At 39.1% G+C, this 27,495-nt stretch overlaps 1 protein-coding gene across 4 annotated transcripts in view; it reads right to left on the bottom strand.

Annotated features, from left to right (window-relative positions):
• The window catches only part of ZNF638 (zinc finger protein 638), a 113,162-nt gene that overhangs the window by 65,999 nt on the left and 19,668 nt on the right, over nucleotides 1-27,495 (bottom strand). Inside the window, exon 1 of one of the 4 annotated variants that reach the window (XM_019718804.2) lies at nucleotides 6,896-7,028. The exons of the other annotated variants lie outside the window; for them this stretch is intronic. The gene's annotated coding sequence lies outside the window, so the exon portion shown is untranslated. Of the gene's footprint in view, nucleotides 1-6,895; nucleotides 7,029-27,495 lie in introns of those variants that run through there. 4 annotated transcript variants of the gene reach the window in all.

The following is a 27,495-nucleotide window of genomic DNA, read 5'->3' as shown; positions in this document are numbered from 1 at the left end:
AGAAGGCCATGCTGTATGTTAAAACGCCAAAATGTGGTATCTCAAGAAAACTGTCAAAGAAACAATAAGCAGACACAACATGATTTGATAACCTGGAAGGCATCACAAACATCACTGCTACCTGAAGGATTGGTAAACACCGTGATTTCAGATTAGGAAAAGATGGAAGATCAACTTGTAATGACAAGAACACATCACCATGAGAACCATGCGTTAACAACCCCATAGCAATGATTTAATAGTTATTATCTCCAGGAAAACAACTTTTTGTTAAATATGTGAGTATAATCGGATATACTTTTTTAAAAAGGATCATGTGCACCGTACACGTAATTGTATTCATAGTAACACACCATTGTATTCATAGTAAAGGATGCCCCCCAGATGTGCACTGATGGGCCTCCTTCCTTGGCTACACTCAATAAATATAACGCTTTAATCCAAGAGAAGCCACCTGATCCAAGTTGGAATAAAGAAATCTTTCTGAGATTTTTTTAAACCAGAAATGAGAAAAATAGTGGATGCTGATAAAATTCAAATGTTGTTAACAGCGTATTTACTGCCTTAGTGGGAAAGCACATACAATGAAACAAAATAAAGCTGATATAACGGAGGTAAGCAGAACCACAGAGGCAAACGCAGTACTGAAGACCTCCACTCTCCAGTTCGTTGTTTGGGAGGCCCTGTCATTTGGTTGTTCACGTCTTTTATGAATTGCATGAGTCAAAAAATGTACCCATCAGGGGTGGCCGGTTAGCTCAATTGGTTTGAGTGTGGTGCTGGGACCACCAAGGTTGCCGGTTCAATCCCTGCATGGGCCACTGTGAGCTGCGCCCTTCTTTAAAAAGAGGGGGAGAGGGTTTGCTCAGTGGTTGGAGCACAGTTATCATAACACCAAGGTCATCGGTTCGATTCCCACATGGGCCAGTGAGCTGCGCCCTCCACAACTGGATTGAAAACAACGACTTGACATGGAGCTGATGGGTCCTGGAAAGATACACTGTTCCCCAATATTCCCCAAATAAAAAAAATTTTAAAAATTGTACCCATCTGCCTAAAACAGGTTTCCAAAAACCTTCAGTGAAGCATACTTAAACTATCTGGCCCAAAGCATAAAATGCCAAATGGCTTAAAGTCTTTACAAAGTAAAAAAGAGCATATACAGCATGTTACTTCTGTAAAAGAAATGGAAATAAGAAAGCACACGTCTGCTTATGGTTACAAAAGAAACATCGGTAGGATAAGACAGAAAACAATGAAGTTGGTTACTTATTATAAGAGGTAATGGATAGAAAGGCATGAAAGGCTAATGGGAGTATTTCACAGAGTACATCTTATTACAGTTTTTTTTGAAGCATGTTAACAACCTACATTTTATTAAAAATTAAAACAAGGATAGGAAGGAGGGGAAACAATCTAAAATTAAAAACAAACTAATTCAATCATTTTTCAAATGAATACTATAACCCACTGAAGGGGGAAAAGAAAATGTCAATTATGAACCCACTATTTGAATTATATACCATCAATTTGGGCGGAGCTAGGAGAAAGGGGAGAACTACAAATTCTTAACTCTTTTTAGTAGGTTTTTGTTTTTGTAGTAGTATGGGTGAAGCAGTTCTTAAATTACTTTAGATGACTGAGCAAATAATTAAATGTTTTTCACAATGCTGGGAACCAGGGCTCTCACCGTGGAAGACAAAATATATAAATATAAAATGGGAGAAAGAACTGGCCAGTAATAAATTATAAACCTCAGAGAAAACCAGGAGCCCATAACCCCATACCAACTGAGCAATGTAAATGGAGAGGGACTTCTAAGTTGGAAAACCACCATTTTTATAACTACCACAGAAAAGACTGGTTCAGGCAAGAATCAATCACCTGTGCATGTGAAACCCAGAGTAAAATTTTGATGAACAGTAGGACATTTGCATAATCCTAAAATGTCTCCCCACAGATCAGTTAATTCAAGGGGGTAAAAAAAAAAAAATCAAACATTTTGACCAAACAGGTGATCAAATATCACCCACGAGGGGCAGCTGGACATCATCCACCTCCAGACCTGACACCATGGGGACACAGCATCACTTATGTAATTTTTCTGGCCAGGGGAGCATAATCTGAATCTAATCAAGAGGGGGGAAAAATCAGACAAATCCAAAATGAGAAATGTTCTATTAAAAACAAAAAAGCATCCAAGTGCCTCTGCCACCACTTGGCATTCAGCCTGCAATTTCTCATGTCCCTGGAATTTATTTATAATGTTAGGGGTCTGATAATTTTGCTTTTAAGAAAAACATGTGAAAAACATTAAAAAGTTGTAAAGAAATCAGTGGGGAAAAGAGCAGATTGTATTCTTCAAAAGTGTCAACTCTGCAAAGACAAAGGCTATGGAAATGTTCCAGAGTAAAAAAGACTAAAGAGACATGACAACTAAATATAATTATCTAATCCTATACTGGGGGGGGGAGAGGGGGAACTAACAAAAACTGCTATAAAGACATTTTTGGGTCAATAATCAGAATAAAGAATTTTATCACTTATATTTATTGAGCTTGGTAGCTGTACTGTGACTATGAAAGAAAATATCCCATTCTTAAGAAATATACTAGGATAAGAGGACAATATAGGCAACTTACTCTAACAGTTGGGAGGGGGGATAGTTGTGTGTGTAAGAGGATTGAGGAAAGAAAAAGGAAGACAGGGAATTCTTCTCAGCCAGGGCTTTAATTCATTCAAAAAGTTAATGACCCAAAGTTTTAAGTCCAACACCAGACTACCTAACTTCTTAGTTATATACTAAGTCCAGAAAGGAATGGAAAACCTGCAATATGATAAAGAACATCAGGCCTAAGCAAATGTTTGGACTTGGCCCTTCTTTTTCTGCTCATGTTCACTCCTAACTATTGACTGTTACTCAGCCCATTGTGCAATCCATAATAATTTGATCTTTGGGGAACTTTCCACTGATTTGAAGACACCCACCCTGCTAGGAGGGGTGCCACTGAATGACTTCATGCAAAGTTGGTTAACTCCCATAAGTAAAATTTAACACTAATGTAACATAGTGTTTTTAAAAACTTAGACCCTATATTCAGCGTTTTAATTCTGGTTTTGCTGCTTTCTGAAAATGTAACCCCCCAGCCAGCTAGTTAGCCCAAGCCTCAGTTTGATCATGTGAAAAATGGGAATTAAAACAATACCCACTTTAGAATGATGTGAAGAGTAATTAAAATTATACTTCCTGATATGCAATAGGTGCTCAAAAAATGGTTAAGACAGTAAACAAAATGCTTTATTTAAGAGCAGGTAGGTATTTGTTCCTTTTATTAAGACTTGGGTAATTGCTGAAATTTTCAATATGGTAATAGAAAATAAATTAATATATGTATATACACACGTGTATGGTATATGAGACACAATTGGGGACATTTGAATACGGATTGAATAACATTAAAGAATTGTTATTTTAGGTGTGATAAGCACATGCTTTCTCTAAAAGTTTTAGAGAAAATTTTTTAACTATAAAATTGATGAATGACATGATGTGGGATTTGCTTAAGAATAGGGTGGAGGATAGAGACAAGATTGACCATTAGTTTATATTTGTTAAAGCTGGGTGATAGGTACAGGTGGTGAATCATTATGCTATACTCTGCTTTTTGTGGTTAAAATTTTTCCATAAAATGTTTTTTTTAAAAAAATGAAGAAATTCAAAAGAAAATAGGCAACATTCACTTACTAGGAGGGACAACAGTGAAATCAGTTTAAAGTTTAATAAAATGAAGACTGCAGAAATGAGGCAGGAAAAAAGTATAAAATTTTTTTAAAAACTGGAACAATAAATATATTTTGGTATTTTAGGAATTCAGGAGTTAAAAATAACCATATATATATATATATAATCTCCCAAGGTAACCACTAAGAAAATATCAAAATATATATACCTTAAAGCTTTCTCCTATAGTTCCGGAACTTTTCAAAGAAAACCCTTTGTTATTCTTGACCCTCACTGATCAGTTACAGCTATGTTTTATTTCTACACCTCACCTTTTCCTTTTCCTTATTCTCCTTTTATCTTCCATATACCCATTTTCCTTCCATTTCAATTTTCGACCACAAATTTCAGACTACAGTAAATACAGCTGAAGCAATGAAAAAGTAAAGTTAGATACAAAGAGGGGCTTATTGGCTTTAGCTACAAATATAATTACTTTCAGTTTGGAGGAACTTGAAACCACCCCATTTCAACATGCAGTAGCTCCTGTTTCCAGGCTGAACAGCCCAAACTATGTTACTGATTACCCGGACTAGAAACACTGTTTCTCTGTATGTCTAACATTTTATTAAGACTTTGAACAAATGTACTTAAACCTTGACCAGTATACACTTAGTCATAATAGAAAGCAAAATTTCGACTCCAACGGCCTGTGTTTGTATTTAGGCTCTGGCAAATACCAGCTGAGTTCATTCATTCATTCAACATATTAGCATCTAATACATACCAGGCACTGGAACAGATAACAAAGGTGAACAATCATGTGTGTAAATAGTTACAATGTTTTAAGAAATGCCACAAGAGAGGCATACATAACATTTATAGATGCACAAAATATTTTAATAAAGACTAGATGATCTTTCAGCTCCAAAATTCTAACAATTTAATCTAAATTCCTTTAAGCCTTTTTAATTAAAAGGGAGTATCCAAGGGTTGCAATTTTCTATCAAATGGCGCTGCCTAAGCATTTAAAAATGTGTAGTAATAAAAGTAACAGCTGACATTTATTAAGCATCTACCGTGTTTCCCTGAAAATAAGACCTAACCAGAAAATAAGCCCCAGCATGATTTTTCAGGATGACATGCTCTGAACATAAGCCCTAATGCATCTTTTGGAGCAAAAATTAGTATAAGACCCGGTCTTATTTTCGGGGAAATACGGTAGTATGTACCAAGGGATAGGAGCTTCCCATACGTACATTGTCTCACTTAATCCTCACAACAATCCCAAGCAGCAAGTAGTATTATCACCATTTTACAGATAAGGAAGCCAAAGTTCAGAAAGACTAAAATAACTTACACACAATCTCACACACCCAGTCAGAAGAAAATAGGGACTTGAATCCAGATCTTCTGATTCCAAAGCCTATTCTCTTTCCACTAAACTATTTTACTCATTTTCTTTCATTACATGAAAACAAAATTTCCAGAGATCACCTCCTTAGGAGCACCCGAGAGAAAAATCTTTAAGAGCCATGAAGTGCAAAGTGATCACCCACGGTAAAGAAGCGTTTTTTAAACCAGAGTATCTGCTATATATACCCTCTATAATGAAAGGGTCCGTACAAGAGAATACAAAACTAAAATATAACCAATATTCAAGGTAATAAATATCTGACAGGAATACACAGAAAACTAGCTATTAAATACGAATGACATTTTGTGATTTCTTCCATTTTATCTTTTACCTTTATTTGCTTCAACACAACCAACGAAGGAGGGAATGGCCCAGCATATTTTTAGTGTATTAACGTGTTGAGTCCACATAATTTAAAAGTGCGTATTACCGTGTATGGGAATACAAAATAAAGTACATATGAAATGCGGTCAAAAAATTTTTAAATCCAACATAAGCCCACTAAGTCTAGATTATCTAATCACCAACAAAATTTAAGGCTATTTTGAAATAATGTAAATGTTGTTTATTATCTGTATAAACTTCATTAAATTCATCTTTTCTGTAATTTTCCCCCCCGTTTATCAATTTTAACTGCAAATCTGAACCAGCAAACATCCCTGAAAAATAACACTTTACAACAAATGAAGACAAATTGTGCGCAATTCCAAAGCTCTTCAGCAAAAGAATTGGAACCAACATAAGTCGCCGGATCCTGGTAATAAGTTTTTCTTCAGAACTTCTTCAAATTCCATAGTATTTCACCCCCAAGTTTCGCCTAACAGCAAATTTTAAGATTAAGAAAAATTAGCTTGAGGCAGCCTTCGTCGTTCAATTAAAGATTTTGTAGGAATAGAAGTCTCCTTCATTCGCATTTACCCCAAACAAAAGATCAGTTTCAAACGTCCTCACGGATTCATGTACATGGTATACGGTATATGTTCCCCACACCATTAACAGAACGGGGCCCAAGCTAGGAATCACACAAAAATAAACCACCAACTGTCTGTATTCATGATTCCTCTGAGAGATTTGGTATTAAGTATCAGAGCCATTTACCAGCCCTCCGCGTCCCGCACAGAGTTGACAATTTCCTTGCTTTCACACCCGCACAGGTCAGGCGTAACACAGACCAGCCAAAGCCGCTGGGTCGCACCATGCCCCCTTCCCCCCGACTCCCCCAGCCCCAAACATGCTCTCCGCTCCACGTTTCGTGCACAACGGCGCTAGCCAAGAGGCTCTCGGCTCGGGCTCCACCGCCTCTCTCCGAGGCCCGATGGGAATGCTTCCTCCCTCCTGGAGGCTCCCTCACCACCGCTTGCTCCGGCTGTCAGGACCGGGGCGGCCTCAGCAGGCTCTGCGCCCATGAGGAAGGGGCCGCCACGGCCTTGCCAAAGGGCTGTTCTCGTTCCTCCGCCCAGTGCAACGGCGTCAGGCGGCTCTTCCAGAAGCACGGTGCTAGCACGGGTGCCCACCCGGCCCTCCGGGGCAGTGAGGCGAGCCGACGCGGTCGCAGGGCAGCCAAGCTCCCTTCCCTCCCCATCCCGGGGGTCCCGCAACCTCCTCCCGCCCCCGCCGTCTGCCCGCCGCCATTTTGTGCGCAGTCGCTGCGACACAGATACAATAGTCGACCCGAATCTCATAGGAAAGGCTCAAGACCCCCACGCTATGGGCTCCCGCCTTCCAGCCCCCTACTCCCCACAAGGCAGCGGTCCTACCTATGCCTACACGACTAACAGCCGGATCCCATTTGCTCCCCACACAGTTTAGCTCTCAGCCTCCAGTCTCGACGCCGAAGAAGCTACCGCCTCCACAGAGATGCACGCATGCGCGCCTGTCGAGCCTTTGCGAGCCCTCCTCTGTTCCCGGCGCCTGCGTACCGCCGGCACCGCGCTCGCCTGCAGGCACGAAAAAGGGGCCAGAGCGGGTTGGCTCCGGAAGGGGGCGCTCTCGCGTCTACTCATGCATCTGCAAAACTCAAGCACCGGTGTGAGTGCCTGTGCCTGTCCTATCCAAATCATGCACATTTCTAATAATTGTATTGTCTGACCTCCTCCGTGCAGTCTTCCTAAATCATGTTTGCCTTCAATAATACATTAAAATAGGTAATATTCATCTGGCATTTGATATAATGCTTTGCATGGTTAAGATTTTACCTGCCTTTGTTCTCTAGCCTTGTACATTTTTTTCATCCCCAGAGCAATCATGTGATGGCATATCATAGCCACTCAAAAATGTCAGGAAATTAGAATTCAATTAAAACTTATCGAGTTAAAAGCTTAACACTCTCAAAATCCTTTCATATGTCATTTCACAAATAAAAATGTGTGGTAGATATTTTTAACCCTTATTTTACTGATGAAAAAACTCAGGTTGAGAGAACTTGAGTAACTTCTCAGGGTTACTCTACTTACTACATCAACATAAAAACTCAACCATTGGGCAAAATCTGGGAAAACTCACAAGTCCTGCCTTATGGATACTAAATACATCACACCACATACCCAGTTTTAACTAGCACCCAAGCTTGTGTGTTTTCTCTCATTCACATTAAAACAAGCATAGGAAAAACTGAAATAAAAGTCTTTTTAAAAATATCTTATATGATTTTCCTTTCAAACTGAAAATCTTTTCTAAGGCAACAAGCCAACAAAGAAAAAGAAAAAGCCAACAAGCTATCTCCAAACTCCTAATCAATGTTTGATGTGTTTCCTTCCATACATTTCTTTATAGTCATACAAATATACACAAACATGTTATCTGCATGTAATGGGAAATATTCTTTAGTACTTTTCCCAAAATTTATATATTAGCCTACTATTTGCTTTTCTGATTGCTGACATTTCTCCAATTAAACCATATATATACGTATGTATGTATATGTGTGTGTGTATATAGATATATATATATATCCCCTCTTTTAATTGGGGCATAATATTCATAGTATGGCTCCATCATCAATCATTCAACCTGTTATTGAACACTGAAGTTGTTTTCAGTTTTTTTGATACTACAAATATTGGTGTATACAAACTGCCTTATGAAGTGATACATTTTTTTCTAAAGGTTAGAATCCCAATAGTGAGACTGGGTTAAAAAAAAAGTATATATATATATATATATATATATATATATATATATATATATAGAGAGAGAGAGAGAGAGAGAGAGAGAGAGAGACATTGTTGGAATATTTTCCAAAGAGATTGTACTGTACAAATTCCCACTTACACTAAATACATAGGAGAATGACCATTACTCCACAGCCTCACTTCTTTCTCTTAACTCTGAAATAATTTAAGTATCATTGGACTTGTCTGTTCCTTAAAGGTTTGGTAGAATTCACCTTCAAAATACTGTGTCTGGTGCTTTTTGTAGGGGCTGTTCTTGAACAACTTTATATATTTTATGATATCTGATTTGATTAGAATTCCTTTCTCCTCCACAATCATTTGTTTCTTCATTGTTTCTTATCTATCTCTCTCCACTACAACGTGAGCTCTATGATGTCAGGGATATTTATATTTTCTTCACTTCTTTATCTCCATACATAGAATGATACTCGGCACACAGTACAAACTCAGTGTGTATTTGATGAAAGAATGAACGACACTGATGGGTAAAAAAATTTTGAGTGAGTGAGTGTGTTTGTGCGTGTGTGTATGAATGAAACTGTTGAGCATCCTTTCAGATCTACTAGCCATGTGCACTTCCTCCTTTAAAAAAAATCCTTTTAATGTTCTTTGCTCATGTTCTAATGAGCTGGTTGTCTCTTTTTTCATCAGGAGAGAGTTGTTAATATACAAAAAAATTTATCAACCTTTTGTCAAATATGTTGCAATTGGTTTCTCCCCACTGACATTTTGTCTAATGTCTTTTGCCATTCTAAAATTTAAATGTAATCAAATGTGTCAATGTTTCTCTTTATGACTTTGGAGTGTTCTTTTTTTCCTAAGAAGCATCACCCCACCCACAGAGGCATACACACCCAGAAATTATATAAAAATTCTCCTAAGCTTTTTACATTTTTGTATATAATTTCATAATTTTAATTTCACAGTTAAATGTTTAATTAATTTAAAAATATATTATTTTTTGTGATATGAAGTAGAGAGATAACTTTGTTTTCTTCCAAATGTATTAAATCAGTCATGAAGTTTCCAGATATTAACTAAATCATTCTTCCCCCCACCTCCATTGAAATGTCCTTTAAAAAACAAATGCCAACAACAAAGTATTAAGTTCCCATATGGAAAATGAATTTATGGATTTTCTAGCCTGTCATACTTATCTTTTTGTCTATCTATGGATCAGTTCCATTTGTTTATTCATTAGCTGAGCCAATAAATATTACTTCAGAGCCTACTCTGTGCCAGGAATTCTTATGAGCACCAAAAAGTCAGTGGCAAACCAGAAGCCAACACTAACTCCTGCCCTCATAACACAAACAGCCTTGATGGGAAAGACATCTCTGAGGTAAAAGCTAGTTTGGAATACTTGGGAAACAGCAAGAAGGCCAGAGGCTGCAACAGCATGAGTAAGAGGGAACACAGGAGATGAGGTAAAGGGAATGGGGAATACTTACAGGCTATATTAGTCTGCTTGGGCTGCCACAACAAAATACCACAGGCTGGCTTAAACAACAAGAATGGATTTTTCTCATGGTTCTGGTGGCTGGAAATCAGCGATCAAGGTGTAGACAGGTTTGGTTTCTCCTGAGGATTCTCTCCTTGGCTTGCAGTTGGCGACCTTCTTACTGTGTCCTCATGTGGCTTTTTTGTGTACACATGTATCTCTGGTAAATCTCCTTCTTATAAGGACACGTCACATTGGATTAGGGCCCACCCATATGACCTCATTTAACTGTAATCACCAAATACATTCGAAGTCGTACTGGGGCTTAAGACTTCAACAGATGAATTTGAAGGGGACACAATTCAGTCCATAACAGGGTATTTTAAGGGCTTTGGTTTTGACTGTAAATGAGATAGGAAGGTTTTGAGCAAGGAGTGACATAATTTGACTTACATCAAATTGAATACATAATCTGTGTCACTATTCTAAGCACTGGAAGATACAGCAGTCAACAAAGATCAAGTACCTGCTTTTCGTATAATTTATATTTGAATAGAAAAAAACAATAAACAAATATGGTAACAAAATAAAGAAAATAAAGCAAGTAAGGGGGAAATGAAGTAGGGGCTGGGTAATGTTTTAGACAGAGTAGTCAAGGCAGTCCTCTCTGATGATATGACATCTGAGCAGAGATATAAAGGAAAAAAGGGGGGAATTCATACAGATAGCTGGAAGAAGAGCTTTCCACTAGAGCATACATCAGTGCAAAGGCCCTGAAACAGGAGCAAGTTGGGTATGTTTGAGGAATAACAAGAAGGACAGCTCAGTTGAGGTGGAGTGATGTAAAGAAAGGACAGGATGAGGATGGAGAAGTAGCAAGGGACTGAATCAAAGCCTTATGAACCACGCAAGGCAATACAGAACATTAAATACTTGCATTTAGGAATCACAAGAGTTACCTTTCTAGCCTCTGCTCTGATATTAATTAACCTCACCAGATTTCAGTTTCTTACAAGTGAGAAGGGGAAAAAGAGGAGACTAGATTAGGTTGTCCATAAGACCTGAGTCTGGAAATCTATAATTTTAAAGATGACCATCAATATTTACGGCATCCCTGAGAAAAAAATGTTTTTATCTTAGACTCCACTACTCCAAACTTTTATGTCTTTCAGTCTCCTTGGACTGCTTACAGAATTTCTCATTCCCATCTAAAAGTGTCAATATTCTTGACAGAAAAAAGGTATCCTACCCCACATCCTCTTCTTACCATCACTTTATTCCGCAATTCCCCATCCTCTTCTTTTACCCACTCCATTTTGTGATTGGCCAGACAACAAGTACTGAGCAGCTTAGCTAGAGCTCAGTTTCTGCCTGCTCAGCGCAGATACTACTCAATGCCAGAAAGTATTAGAAAAAAGAACAGTCATCACAAACTTGTTCCTGTGATTTCTTAACATAAATGGTGCTTTGTGTCAATGACATGAAGAATCTCATCACTATTTCTTCTCAAATACAAACATTCTAACAAGTAGGAGTTGGGGGCAACTATTGCTCTCTTTCTGCCTTGAAAATCCAAACCTAATTATTTGGATAGGCGCAGGGCCATGATCAAAGTTTGATGAGTCACAAGCCATTTCATGTCCTGCAAAAGAACATAGTCCAAGAAAACTGAGTTCTTACTGATACTTGAATTTTGCAGCATTTGTGTCAGGCTGCAGCTGTGTACACCGGTATAGCATGTATAGAAGTTTAGAAACTAACTCAAGAAAACAAGCAGTTATTTGTCTGAGTTCGTACCAAAACTAGTACAATGGTGACCAGAAATCAGTTTGCCTCTTCTTGTTAAGAACATGTTTTGTTCCCGAAGGTGTCCACAGATTCTTTGATACGTTTCACTTAAAGAGGTGAAGCAAAATTCCACTCTCCTTGAATGAAGATCAGACTTAGCAAATGTGGTGATGTGATGCTTTGTGACTTCCAAGGCTAGGCCATAAAAATGATAGCTTCTGTCTGACTCTCCCCTCTCTCTCTTGGATCACTCACAGTAGAAAAAGTCAAGTGCCATGTTTTGAGGACATCCAGAACAGCCTGTTGAGAAGCCCATAAGGGGAGGAATTAAAGCCTTCTGCCAACAACTACCACCAAATCCACAACCATTTCAGTGAGCCACTTTGGAGACAGAACCTCCAGCCTTAGTCAAGCCTTCAAATGAGTGGAACTTAAGTCGACATTCTGAAAGCAGTCTCATGAGGGACCCTATCAAGGACTGTCTGGCTAAATCAGTGCTGAATTCCTGACCCACAGAAATGATAAAACTTGTATAAAAAGTATATTATTGTTTTGAGCCGTTAAGTTTTGGGATAATTTTTTATGCAGCAGTACATAACTAATATATTTGTTATCTGAAGACTAGGGTCTCAATTCATTAAAAATACAAATCAAAAGTATGATACATCCATCAATGAACAATGACCTGGGATTTAGAAACAATACAATTTTGACTAAAACTCTAATTTAAGTAATACTAACAAATAGCGTCCTCAAACATAAAATAAGAATAATCCTTTACCTTCAGGGTCTTCATCTTATGAATTCCTTACCCCTATAGCATTGTGTATAGAGTCTACATAATAGCTACAAAAGCAATTCAAGAGAAAATTCCACTTCAAGAATAGAATCATTAAGAGTTCTATAGACACACTTCCCCGTGAACCATCTGGTGAATATTATTTTTAAAAAACAACCATTTAAAGTCTCTCTAAATTGTCCAAAGGGCATACAGCAAGTGAAGAAACATTTATTCAAGAAAATCTACTAAATCTTGGTAAGAACAGTGAGAGTCTGTGGCATTTGACCTGCTATCTCAGTGTAATGGAAGTTCTACTCCAGTTGTTATTGAAGAAGATGAGGCTCCCACTTCCCCTAGCTCCCAGGCAATACGGTTTCCCTCCAGAAGGACAGGCCAGTAACCTTTCTTCTCCCTCCAGAAGGACAACGCCAGTAACCTTTCTTCTCCCTCCAGAAGGACACGCCAGTAACCTTTCTTCTCCCTCCCAGCTCCATGTTATAGAGGATACATTTCTGGCAAATAAAGCAGAGAGGTTTAGGGATTGCTTCTTAAACCCAAGCCAAACTCATAAATTCAAGGCTCAATCCCAGATAAAGCAGGTCAAAATTATTGTGGCCCTAAGTGGCCTTGTCCTAACACATTGGTCGGGCAGAGGTTCCACTCTAGGAGAGGCAAGGCAAGAAGACCAGAAGCTACTGACCCACCCAGAGTTCTGCTCATAAGCCAGGGTTGTCATTCCACAAAAAGTGGGCCACCATCCCCAAAAGCTGCTTTGGAGCAATGACTAGAAGATTTTGCCCAGGAGGAGAGGCTAGCAATAACAACAGAGAGCTTTTAAGCTCTCCTCAGAAGTAAGTGACTTTATTGAAAACACAGTTTAGGTAAGTTGCATGCCTACAGGCAATCTCAGAAATAAGAGAGAAATTGAAAAAGAAATTGGATATTGGATAAGAAGAAGCTGAAAGCTTTATGATATCAACAAGCTAAACTGGTAGGCCAGTAGGTTTAACGGATAGAACCAGGGAAAGAAAAGGCTAAAAGAGCCTCCTGAGGAAAGGAAAAAAATGTCAGAAACTGGTTTCAAAAAGTACCCCAGCAAAGGAACCCAAAATGAATTGGATCAGACTGTGGAGAAATTTATGTCTCAGGGTGGTCAAAAATAACAGAGCAATCAGCCTAAATACAAGTGTGATACCAACAGAGGCAGACAGCCTAACAGAGAGATCAAAGAAAGAGACAAAGGAGCCCTGCTAAGACACTGTCATCCCACAGTGACTTACGCACATCCGAGACTGCATCCTCTGAGGAGCAAGAACAGAGGCTGCACAGTGCAGGGCAATAGACTTCACTAAAATAGTTCAGTTAAGTCACAAAACAAATAAATAAGCAAACAACAACAGAAAAAAGTGCCAGGGAAAACAGACAATCAGTATCTGGGTTTGCTACAATATATTACGGAAAATGTCCAGTTTTCAACAAGGAAAAATCACATGATATAAGAAGAAACAGGAATGTGTGACTCATATGCAGGAAAAAAATACAGGCAACAAAAACTGCCTGTGAATAGTCCCAAATATTGACTTGAACAGACTTCATAATAACCATTATAAATATATTGAAAGAATTAAAGGAAACAATGCCAAAAAAAAAGTAAATAAAGTTATGACAATCTTGTAACAATTAGAGACGTCAATAAAGAGACAGAAATAATTTTTTAAAAGAACTACATGGACATTGTGGAGGAAAAAGTACAATAACTAAAATAACAAGTTCCCTAGAGTGTTGAATAATAGCTTTGAATTGGCAGAAGAAAGTATCAGCTATCTTGAAGAAAGACCAATGGAGATTATGCAACCAGCAGAACAGAGAGAAAAAAGAATGTAGAAGGGGCGGCCAGTTGGCTCAGTTGGTTAGAGCGCAGTGCTCATAACACCAGGGTCGCCAGTTTGATTCCCACATGGGCAAGTGAGCTGTGCCCTCCACAACTAGATGGAAAACAACGACTTGACATGGAGCTGATGGGTCCTGGAAAAAAACTCACTGTTCCCCAATATTCCCCAATAAAAATTTTTTAAAAATAAAGAAAGACTGGAGAAAAGTGAACAGAGCCTCAGACAAATGTTGGATATCAAATGCACCAACGTACGCATAATGGGAGTACAAGAAGAGGAGAGAAGAGACAGAGAAAGGAGCAGAAAAAAAATTTGAAGATATAATGGCCAAATACTTCCCAAATTTGATGAAAAATATTAATATATACATCCAAGGAGCTGCATCAACTAGTATAAACGCAGAGACCCACATATAAAAATATCATAGTAAAAATGCAAGATATCGTTCACTTAATCAGTTGGGCAAAAATGAGAAAGACCGATAGTACCCAGTGGTGATGAGGACGTGGGGAACTAAGCAGCTTCATATGCTGGTGAATACGTAAACTGGTAGAGCCTTTGCTAGAGGACATTCTGAATGCATCTTAAAGAATATACAGATATCCTTTAAACCAGATAGTATAATTCATTTACACAATTCCAGTACTTACCACAGTACCTGGTATATAAGAAATCAGTAAGTGTGTGCTAAAAGGATGAAAGAAGAAAACTTACAGGGTAGTCATAATTAGTGAAAACTGAGCTTTTCAGATAAGGTTTTCTGGAAGAAAGGAAAGTTTGAGCTGAACCTTTAAGGGTGGCTAGGGTTCAAATCAGTGAAGAGAAAGAAAAAAAAAGGACACCCTAGGACAAAAAAAGCTGAGCAATAGGGGCTCAAAAGGCACAATAAATATGGTAAATTAGCATCAGTCAGGTTTCACCGAAGGAGAAGAGTAGGAAGTTAGAGAGAAAAAATGGAAATTTATTCACATGGAGAGGTCTACTCCTCCTCTAGGGCCCAAATTAGATTCCACCTCCCCTAAGAAACCTCCCCTGTACCCAGAATTAATTGCTAGCTCCACTGCACTTCCACAGCCCCTGAAGGAAACCTCCTTTTCAGGGGTTCTCAAACTTTATCCTGCATCAGAATCACCTGGTGGGTTTACTAAAACAGATTGCTGGCCCCACCCCCAGCATTTCTGATTTAGTAGGTCTTGGAACCACAATCTGAAACTTACTGCCCTAGTAAAATTGCCTCCTTTGAATTCCTAAAATACCATTAGAGTGAGCAGCTATTATTTTTGCCTTTCAACATTCATCTTTTCTTCTTCCAATAACCAACCCCTTGTCCAGAGGGGAACCATGTCTAAGTAGCTTAGCTGTGGCTGATCTGTTTCCCCTAACCATAGCAGATACATGACCCAAACCTGACCAATAAAAATATTCCATTCACAAGGCCACAGTAATTGATTCAGGAATGAGAATGTAGCCAATTAGTATCTTCCCTGGGATTTTTCTGCCAGACTTATCAGAGACAATGCTGTCTTTCTGCCAAGGTTGCTAAGCGGATACCATGTGAGTCCTGGGCTTCTGGTGGCCCTCATGACGACCATATAGGGAAAATCTGTTAAAGAGAAAAGGAGGATGTGGATGACATCACTTGAGTCCTTCTATCCAGCCACACCCAAAGCCAGGCTATTCCATAACCTTTATAGTTCCATGTGTCAATAAATTCCCATTTTCCTTAAGCCAGTTTGTGTCGGGTATTTGTCATTGAGAACTAGAGTCCTGACTAAACATATGAATTGATAACAGAAAAGGGGTGGGGTGGCAATGATAGAGCTTAAAATACGGAATGCCATGAGGAGCCCTCTCTCCCTAGCTGGGAAGTGATACTCCTAAATCCTTACAAAGGAGCTGGTTGAACTGCTATAACTTGGAACACTGATTTTGTGCCTATCAAACCTAAACCTTAAAGGCTTTTAGAAGTATTTTAGATTTAAACACACGACCTAAGTTGATCCAAACAGACAGAGAAAATATGTGTTTCATTTTAATGGAGAGTCCCTCCCTGCCTCTACCCAAAGACACCACCAAGGAAGTCTCTGTCCTCTGTAGTTACTGGCATCTCCCTTACCAGCACAAGAAGCCAAGCCTAGGAGGAAGCCTCCATTGAGAACAGCAGAATGCAGACAGGAATAAACTTGGGCTCATAGTGACATAAGTGAGCCATTGCTGAGCTTACCAGTTTGAAGCCCACCCTACTGCTGGACTCCAGTTATGTAATACAATAAATCAATATGTTTGAGTCAGTGTTTTCTTTTTCTCAAAGTAAAAAAATATCAGAAGTCATATAATTGGCTACTTTTGACATCTAATTCTTGCAAGAAAGAACAAGCTTCAGTCAAATTGGTCCATCTGAAAGCAAACAGGAAATACTGTTGAGCCTTGCAAAGGAGGTATCTTTATTGCCTATAGGCAGAAATCCCAAAATGGGTGTGAGTCAGAAAAATCACTAACTTGACTAGGTTGGAAAGCCAAAATGTCTGCCAAGCTAAGTCAAAGAAGACACAATGCACAATGGGAGATCTGATCAGAATCTGGGAAAATTCAAAGAACCAGTACAGCCTAAAGGGCCAAGGTCACTTCTGCCTCCTCCCACCCCACCCAAATTACTCTAGGTAGGACTAAGATAAATACTAGCACAAGGTAATAACCAGTGTCTGGAATGCAGATTGGAGACAAGAGGGAAGATAAACTGTGCTTCCCCACCTCAAAGATTCCCCAAGACCGAGGCCAAGACAAGTAAATTGAGAGAAGGAGCTTAACAGGGAAAGAAGCTTATTCCTAAGGAACAGAAATGAGCACTCACATTATGTTTCAGTGTTCAGAAACTTTTATACCAATTTGACAGAGCAGTTTTATGTCTGTTACTTCTAATAAAAATGCAAGGCTTGTGTTTTGTGTACCTTTGCTTTTTGCTTTATTTCCAGTAACTTATTTTTATTGTATTTTACAAAGATATTGGTCTGTGACAGATTGGAAATGTTTAAAAACTGGTCCTTAACCACAGATACTTTGAAAAACACTGGTGCAGAGAATTTATAAGATGAGGGCCTGCCTGCATGGGTGCAGGAAACCAGTTGGGTGTGGCCAAAGATCATGGCATAGACTAAGATATTAGCAGTGAAGACGCGAAGAAATGGAAAGACTTGAGATATTTAGGAGGAAAATTCGGTAAGACTTGGTAATACAGTAGATATGGGGAGAAGTGAAGGACATGTCAGTGGTGATATATCAGATCTAAGTTTATGGCTTATTTAGATGATCTTGCCATTCATTCACTTAGAGAACACTGGAAGACTGTCAGGTTTGGGGGCAGGGGATCATTAGTTGTCTAGTTTGCATATGCAGAGTTGGAGGTGTCTCTGACACATTAGAAATGCTAAACAGGCAGTTAGATGCCTAGACTAGGACTCCGAAGAGGCTTATAAATTGTAAATTTAGAAGTCACTGGCAGGTATCTAATAACTGATGCTAGGAGCCATCAAAGATTACTCAGGGAGATAATACAGAGTGAGAAGAGAAGATGGTCAAGGCTAAGTGTTGAGAATAGGTCATATTTAATGACTATGAAGAAAAGGATGAGCTTGCAGAAATAATTGAGGACAAACCACACCGTTGTTTCATAGCTATATAATGGAATCTTCTTCAACAATTAAATTCTTTAGATTTGTAAGATTAACTGAAAAAGTTTAAAGTATCCTTCGTATATTCCTCTTTTTAAACAGAAGAAAATATATATATGTAATCATATATCCAAAAGTACCATATTTTGCCATGTATAATGTGCTCCTGTGTATAATGCACACCCCCATTTTTGGCCCAAACTTTCAGGGAAATGGAATTAGTACTACCCACATATAATGCGCATCCTTATTTTTCCTCTCACAAATTTGGGCAAAAAAGTGTGCCTTACACATGGCAAAATATGGTATATGTCACAAAAAGCCTAGTGTTAACAGTGGAAGAGATTGAGGGATTTTCTTGCTGCTTATTTTTATTTCTACTTTTGCTTTTTTTTTTTTCTTTTACAATGACCTGTTTTTCCCTTGTGCCAAAGTAAATGTTTAAAAATGTATGTGTATGTCAGGATACAGTTCTCAGAGTCAAATTTTTACCTGAAACACAGAAGGTATATCAAATAAGAGCCCTCAAGTTGTGACTAAAGTCACATAAGGATTCGTTGAAAATACAATCTCTCAGGCATGATAAATTTGTACTTTCTTCTGGCCTGGCACCTATCACAACTGTATACTAGCACCATGGAAAGAAATAACATACCCCAAAAATTCACAAAATCAGAAAATGTGAGAACATTATATTAAAGAGGAAATGTATCTAGGAAAATATGTGTATTAATAACTCATAAAGAACTAGTATAAATCTATAAAGGGAAAAAAATAAGACAGTAGTAAAATAGGCAAAGGATGTAGCAAAGAAAGATATACAAATGGTTATTAAGCGTATAAAAAGATGCTCTGCTTCACTTATAAGGAAATATACGTTAAAACAACATGGAGATACGATATCACCCCTATCAGATTAGCATAGATCAAAAAGTATGACCATGTTGGCTAAATTGTTCTGATCTCTTTGGAAGGCAATTTGGCAATATCTATCAAAATTACGAAAGCTTGAGAAATTACATGCTCTTTGAAACAGCAGCTCCACTACTAGGAATTTATCCAGCAGATGTACTCATAATTATACAAACATACTAATGTATTCATTGAGCACTATTTGTTATTGCAAAAAATTGAAAACATCCTATATATTCACCAATAAGGAATTAAATTATGGTACATCCATCCAATAAAAATACTACTAAGTTATAAAAATGAGGAGGAATCTTGCTGTGTACAGTGGGGAGCGAGAGTAAATATGCGTACCCTTTGTTAAAGAGAAAACTATGGGCCCAAAATGGCATCACTTGTGCTAAAGCCCGTGATGTCAAACCTAGACTTAATACTTCACGTAACTGCAGTTTCAACCTTCTCCAGAAATGTACTGTTAATCAACCAATCTGGAATTTTCTGGTCAGCACAAGGTAAAGTTATCTGTGTCTTGGGCCCTCATTCCCAACCCCCACTCCCACCAAAAGGAAGAGAGGCAATCTGCAAAATAAAACCCTTGCCATTCACTTGTCCCCCAAAAGAAGATGTGCTGGCCTGAAAATAATCCTTTCTTTTCTTTTGCTAATCACTCCCTTGCCCCAGCCTTCTTCCTGTAAAATTCTTCCATTATTTACAACCCCTCTGTGTCCTACCCGTAGTTGCTAGATCTGCCTGATTCAAGGATTGCATAATAAAGCCAGTTTGATCTTCAAATTTACTCAGTTCAATTTTGTACTTTAACACCTTTTAAATTTGAACTATGTGAATACACTGCCTATTCAAAATAATGTTTAACAAGACTGTAATAAAAAAAATAAAGTTCTCTCAAATTTAAAGCTGAGAGAGAGATTAAATAAATAAGGCAAGGACGTCAAAATAGAAAGATGCCCATTGCATTAGATTCCCATAGAAAGTTGCCCATTGCATTAGGGCTGCAATAACAAACTATATACTAGGTGGCTTTAAACAACAGAAATTTATTCTCACATTTCAAGAGGCCAAAAGTCCAAAAGCAAGGTGTTAGTAGCGTTGGTTCCTCTTGAAAGCTCTGAGAGACAAACGGTGATATGCCTCTCTCCTAACTTCCGGTGGTTGCTGGCAATCCTTGGCATTCTTTGGCTTATAGCTATAGCATTATAATTTCTTCCTCCATCTTCACATCACCGTATTCTCTTTGTGTCTGTATTGTCCTTTTCTGCCTCTTATCAGGACACTTTCATTGAATTTAGGGCTCACCCTAATCCAGTATGATCTCATCTTGATCCTTAGTTACGGATGCAAAGATCCACTTTTTAAATAAGGTCACATTCTAAGGTTCCAGGTGGACATGAATTTTGAGGGACACTATTCTACCTATTGTACCCATTATTCCTGCATTTTTTGACATTATATTGGCTATCCTTGCTAATGAGGAAAGCCAAGAAAAAAAGATGGTATAAAGATTAAAAAGAAATAGAATTATCACTCTTTGAAGATATGACTGTGCATACAGAAAACTCCAAAGAATCTACAGAAAAATTACTAGAATTAGTAAGATTGATTAACAGAGTAACAGTATAAAATCAAATTACAAAATCAACTGTCTATACATGTTGATGTCTATATATCAACAAAAAAGTCAGAAGTATTTATGGTAGTGATAAAAATTAAGGTACCAAGAGTAAATCTTTTAAATTATATGCAAGATCCCGTGTGGAGAAAATTATAAAACTTTACTGAAAGATATTAAGATCTAAATAAATGTGAGCTACGTATTTTGTTTATAGATAGTAACATTTAACATCACCTATATAGCACTTCTCCCCCAAATACATGTATAAATTCAATTGAATTTCAATCAAAACCTCAACTACACATTTTTGGAATTTGATAAACTAATTCTAAAATCTATATGGAAGAATGATGGGCCAAAAATAGCTAATATTCTTATCAAAGAAAAATGAGAAGAGGAGAATTGCCCCACCAGATATCAAGAGACATTGAAAGTTATAATATACAAGAAAGTATGACATTATGCAGAAATAGACAAAAGCTAAGGGAAGGGAAAAGAGAGCTCAGAGAAAGACCTATGCAATCTCACAACATACCCCCCAATCTATCCGAGGTATATTAGATACTTGAAAGTGAAAGGCAAAGCTTTAAAACTTTTATAAAAAGATACAGATACCTATCTTTATGACCTCGGGATAGGAAATAATTGCTTATGTAACACTCAGACAACATAAACCCTAAAGAGAAATATTAATGAATTCCACTTAGAATTAACTGTTTATCAAAAGAAACCAACATTTAAAAAAGGTTAAACAATAAGTCACAAAGTGGAAGAATATTTATTATACAAGTAATTAAGACAGGTTTATATCTGAATTTATAAAGACCTCCTGAAAATCAATAAAGTATTAAACAACCTGGTAGAAAAACCAGCAAAAGGGTTAACGAAGCTTTTCACAGATGGGGAAATACAAAAAACGAATAGAAATCTGCTCGAGCTCATTTATAATCCAGACAATGCAAATGAAACCTCAATGGCATTCATTCCTTACAGTCAACGAATATTTATTCAAGTCTACTCTGTGCAAGGTACTGCTCCAAACTCTAGGTATGCAGCAATGAACAAGACATACAAAATCCCTGCCCTTGTGGAGTTTAAGGTCTAATGGGGAAAGGCAGTGGTATTAAATGCTCTGAAAAAAATGAAGCATTGAAGGTGGATAGGGAGTAGGAGAGAGGTACGTCAAATTTTAAAAGGGATTGACTAGGAAGGCTTCACAGAGAACCTGACAATTGAGTGAAGGCTTGAAGGAGGTGAAAGCAAACCATGAGGCTATGGGGTACGGGGCGGGGGAAGAATATTTCAGGCAGAACAAGTGCAAAGGTCCAAAGTAACTAACTAATAAGGAGGCCAGAGTGACTGGAGCAGAGACCATTTTGTACATACCAGGCAAAAACTAAAAAGCCAAATGTTGTTGGGGATATGGAGTACAATTAACTCTTGTATACCGCTGATGGGAAGGCACATAGATAATAATCACCCTGGAAAACTATTTGCAGCTTCTAGCGTACTACCCTCTTAGGCATGGAGCCTAGAAAATTTACTATTGCACATGCGTACCAGGATATTGGTACAAAATGTTCATAGCAGCACTGATTTTTTAATAGTAAAATTAAAAGTCTTCTTGATTTTAATATCATTTTTCATTGACAGAAGAAAGGCAAAATAAATGGTATATTCATACAACAGACTACTATACAGTCGTGAAAATGAATGAACTCAAGCTAAATGTGAGCTACACGGATGAATGTCAGGAATATAATGACTAAAAAAATCAAGTTGCTGAAGAATCCTTATAATATGATTCTGTTCATGTAAAGTTTCAAACATGCAAATATAAGCAATCCATTATTTATGAGTATGGATGAATATGGGAAAATATATTTACCCCACTTCGTCTGCCTTCCCCCCCACACACTCTGGTTCAAGCCGTTGTTTCTCAGTCTAGTTGTGTAGGACACAGCTCCCTGGCCCATGTTGGTATTATGAGCCTTGCTCTCCCCCTACCCCAGGCAGTTGGTCACTGGTCAGCTCATACCAACCTCCCGCTGCTCACTGCAGCCCAGGTCCAGGGAGAGGGGTTGTTCAGTCTTAGCTATAGAGGGCACAGCTTACCGGCCCGTGTGGGAATTGAACTGGCGACCTCGGCGTTAGCAGCTCCAACCACCTGAGCTACTGGGCCAGCCCAGGAAAATTTTGTTTTTTTCTTTTTTTCAAGATTTTTAGTGGGGAAGGGGAACAGGACTTTATTGGGGCCAAGTCAAGTTGTTGTCCTTTCAATCTTAGTTGTGGAGGGTGCTGTTCAGCTTCAAGTTGTTGTCCTTTCAGTCTTAGTTGTGGAGGGCACAGCTCAGCTCCACGTTCAGTTGCTATTTTCTAGTTGCAGAGGCACAGCCCACCATCCCTTGTGGGAGTCGAACCGGCAACCTTGTGGTTGAGAGGACACACTCCAACCAACTGAGCCATCCAGCGGCAGCTCAGCTCAAGGTGCCGTGTTCAATCTTAGTTGCAGGGGGCGCTGCCTACCATCCCTTGTGGGACTCGAGGAATCAAACTGGCAACCTTGTGGTTGAGAGCCCACTGGCACATGTGGGAATCGAACTGGCAGCCTTCGGAGTTAGGAGCACAGAACTCCAACCGCCTGAACCACTGGGCCGGTCCCCTGGGAAAATATTTTTCAACGTAAGAGATTAAAAGTTAGAACGCAGAAGTTCAAGTAGTGGCATGGAATCAGTAGGAGTATAGGGGAGTTCAAAAGTGTTATTAACATTCTATTTCTTCAACTGAGTGGTGAGTACTCAGTGGCATTAATTTTTTATTTATGATTTCATCATACAGATATATCATACAAATATACACAGTATCTTTTGGATCCTTGAAGTATTGTATTTAAATTTAACAACCTTCAATTATATAATACAGTGTTATCAGCTAGTCATCGTGTTTTGCATTAGATCCTCAGACGTTATTTATCTGATAGCTGAAAGTTTAAACCTTTTACCAACCTCTCCCTATTATCTCCACCCCTCAGCCCCTGGCAATCACTTTTCTACTGTCTGTGTCTGAGTGTGAGGTTTTTCTTAAGATTCCACATATAAGTGACACCACAATATTGCTCTTTAACATGTATGAAATCCTTCGCCTAAACAATAAGCAAGCATTGCAAAAATTTGCCAGAGGAAGTATTTTAACCATTCCACAAATTTTGATATATAGACATTCTTCAACTTTCTTTTCTTTGTTTTCATCAGGAAACATCTGATCTCTCCCAAATTTAGCTTTAAAAAAAGAAATAAAAGGTATTTTAGAGTTCTTTTGCCATCTTGTGGTCTTTTATAGTATTGCTACTGACAATTAAATGCTCTGGCCTAGGCTCCAGAAAAAATCTCAATCTTAGGGCTGATATTTTGCCCACTTTTGATCATTTTGATCACCTTCCATAGGCACCTGAATTTATCTACATCTTTTTTTAAAGTGTGGCGACCAAAACTGGGCATATCCAGCCTTTTACTGACGTAGTAGACCAAGGCTAGCCATATGCAAAATCTTCTAAGGAAAGTTGTCCCACCAAGCCTCTGATGAGGGGAAGTCTGTGTAGTTTTTCACAGTTGGAACACTCTCACGACCATTCTTCATGATGAACTCATTTTGGATTTCCTTAATCTAATCCAGTAACACACTGCACCAAATCAGAATTCTTAAATTAGTCACTATCCTATTTCCTCACCTCAGGGCTGGTCTCCCATCTCAAAGGTATTTTTCCCCATCCCCTGCTCTGGAAGGGAGCAGAGACAGGCTGGCACTGGGGAGATAAGGCAAGTGCAGGTGCCCGGGGAACACCTCAGTGTGAGGGTCAGAGGAGAAGACTGATGAGTCCCTTAAATACAAGTCCACTTCCTGGCACCTCCCTGGTGTTGGCAACTGACAGCTCAACTTAAATACCAGATAGAACTTAAGTGCAACCACCTTGCCTGCTTTTCTGTCTTGCTTATAGTCAAAACAATCTTTAAAAAGTCCTTAAAATCTTTATTCAAATAGAGCATACACAGTTCTGTGCAACTAATCCCAAAAACCAGGTTGTCAGTTCCTCTCATTCTTCTTCATTCAGCTTTCACTATGACCTTTTATTATTTCTTCTTTTTTCCTCTAGTGGTCTCAACCTGAGACAGTATGCTCCTAAGCCCTGCCCCACCCACTACAGTTTGAAGATCTGTAATGTCTCCTTGGTTGACGCAATAACTCAGGAACTATTGGTCGAGGGCCAGATATACTAAAAATTGTGCAATGTGTGAGACACTCTTTTAAAACACTCCTCACAACCAATCAATCTCAGGGTCAATCCCTCCCATTGATATGCAAACATCATCCAAGGCTCAACTACAACAAGAGGACGCACACAACCCACATAAGTGACACTTCTGGAGCACCTGGCTCATGTGACCAGGGAGACTGCACCACTGGGCCCCTCAGGACACTACTATATAAAGCCATCTAAGACTGGGAGACATAGGGGCTGGCCCGGTGGCTCAGGCAGTTGGAGCTCCATGCTCCTAACTCCGAAGGCTGCCAGTTCAATTCCCACATGTGCCAGTGGGCTCTCAACCACAAGGTTGCCAGTTCAACTCCTCGAGTCCCGCAAGGGATGGTGGGCTCTGCCCCCTGCAACTAAGATTGAACATGGCACCTTGAGCTGAGCTGCCGCTGGAAGGCTCAGTTGGTTGGAGCGCGTCCTCTCAACCACATGGTTGCCAGTTTGACTCCCGCAAGAGATGGTGGGCTGCGCCCCCTGCAACTAGTAACGGTAACTGGACCTGGAGATGAGCTGCGCCCTCCGCAACTAAGACTGAAAGGACAACAGCTTGACTTGGAAAAAATCCTGGAAGTACAACTGTTTCCCAAGAAAGTCCTGTTCCCCTTCCCCAATAAAATCTTTAAAAAAAAAAAAAAGAAAAGACGGAGACATAACAGGACTACCTAATACATAGAAACAAACACAGGGAAGCAGTCAAAGTGGGGAGAAAAAGAAACATGTCCCAAATGAAGGAACAGAATAAAGCTCCAGAAAAATAACTAAACAAAATGAGACAAGCAATCTAACAGGTTCAGAATTCAAAACACTGGTTATAAAGATGTTCAATGATCTCAGTGAGAATTTCAACAAAGAAATAGGAAACATAAAGATGGAGATGGAAAACATAGCAAAGAACCAGTCAGAAATGAAAAATACAATAACTGAGATAAAGAATACATTAGAGGGAATCAATAGTAGATTAGATAAAGCAGAGAATTGAATCAGCAATTTGGAAAACAAGATAGGATAAAACATCCAATCAGGACAGCAAAAAGAAAAAAAGAAAAAAGAGTCCAAAAAAGTGAGGAGCTGTTGTGCAGGGGCTGACTCTATGGAACAGCATTTGCTTTAGCAGGGCTATGATGCCTGCCCAGTGTGCACTTTGGGTTTGTCTTTTGTGGAGGTGCTTGGGTGATGCTCTGGTGTGGTCTGAAGCTGGCCACCGAGTATATTGGTTCTGGAGCCTCTTGGGAGGGGCTCTGTTGTAGGCCAAGGTCAGTCACTGCCTGTGCCCTGCCTGGGCTACTTTGTATGAGCTACAAAGTGATCTGCAGATGGTTGCCACTTACTCTGGGCTTCGAGGTACCTAGGAGAGACTGAACTGTGAACTGATACTGGCTCCCCTAGTGCCAGACTTGGGGCTGTTTAGCAAGAAGCATGGGGCACACTGAGGCAAGATGGTGCTTGTTTGGGGCTTGTGAACTTTTGAGAGATTTTAGGAAAGACCACAATATGAGCTAAGACAGATTGTTTGTAAGAAGAAGCCACTGGAAGCGGCTTGGGTGGGACTGTAAGTTGGGTGGGGCGGAGGTCTCAGGTAATCACCACAGTGGGGTAAACAAGTTGATGGGGACTCAGATATGGTGGACAACTGCATCTGCATACAGGGAGGGGAAAGGGCGCAACAAAGAACCAAAATGGCTCCTGCCCAGACAGAGCTGCCCGCCCAGCTCTTGTCCTGCAAGCATACAACACAGTTCCTCCCAGGATGTCCTTGCTGCCTTTCAAGCTATTGCCCCAGCACTGGAGCCCAGAGCAAGTGAGTCCATCAGTGAGTAAGCGCATGTTAAGCCCCTTTAGGAGAAACACCTGGGACTTCAGCTGCCCTCCATCTCCCTCAGCCTCAATCTCTGCCTGTTTTCACAGCCAGAAGTTATGGGGACTTCTTTTCCTGGCACTAGAACCCTGGCCTGGGGAGCCTGGTGTGGAGCTGGGACCCCTGTCTCCTTAGGGAGAACCTCCATAGCTGAGTTTTAACTACCACGCACAGGTGTGGGACCAGCCCATTCACATCTCCACCCCTTCTACCAATCTTGATATAGCACCTTCTGTATGTCCTTAGTTATAGGACTTCTGTTCAGCTAGACTTAAGGCTATTCTCAATGATGGTTATTCTGTAATTTAGTTGTAATTTTGATGTGGTCAGGAGAGGAAGCAGATACAGCGTTTACCTTCTGCTCTATCTTGGCCAGGATTCTTTATAGCAACCTTGCTGAACTCACATATTATTTCTAGGAGTTTTTGTGTTATCTCCTTGAGATTTTCTATGAAGACAATTATGTTATTTGCAAATAGGGACAGTTGTTTCTTCCTCTCTAATCTGTATGCCTTTTATTTTCTGCTATAACTTCCAATGCTGTTCTTGTTCCCTGTATTAAAGAGAAAGCATTCAGTCTTTCACCATTAAGTATGATTTTAGCTGTAGGGTTTTTGTGGCTGCTCTTTACCAAGTTGAGAAAATCCTCTCTTCCTATTTTTTGAGAGTTTTTATCATGCATGGATGTTAAATTTCTCAATTTTTTTCTACATCAATTAATATGACCATGTGATTTTATTTCTTCACCCTGTTAATATGGTGATTACATTGATTAATTTTCAAATAGTAAATCAGCCTTGCATCCCCAGAATAAATCCCACTTGGTCATGGTACATAATTCTTTTTCATATCTAACTGAATTCTATTTTATGGTTAGACCATATATCTAACTGAATGATATTTTGTTA

Source organism: Rhinolophus sinicus, linkage group LG05 (assembly GCF_036562045.2).
Source record: "Rhinolophus sinicus isolate RSC01 linkage group LG05, ASM3656204v1, whole genome shotgun sequence".
Classification (NCBI taxonomy): domain Eukaryota; kingdom Metazoa; phylum Chordata; class Mammalia; order Chiroptera; family Rhinolophidae; genus Rhinolophus; species Rhinolophus sinicus.
The sequence above is the reverse complement of the archived record's forward strand: the minus strand, read 5'-3'. Positions and strand labels throughout refer to the sequence as shown.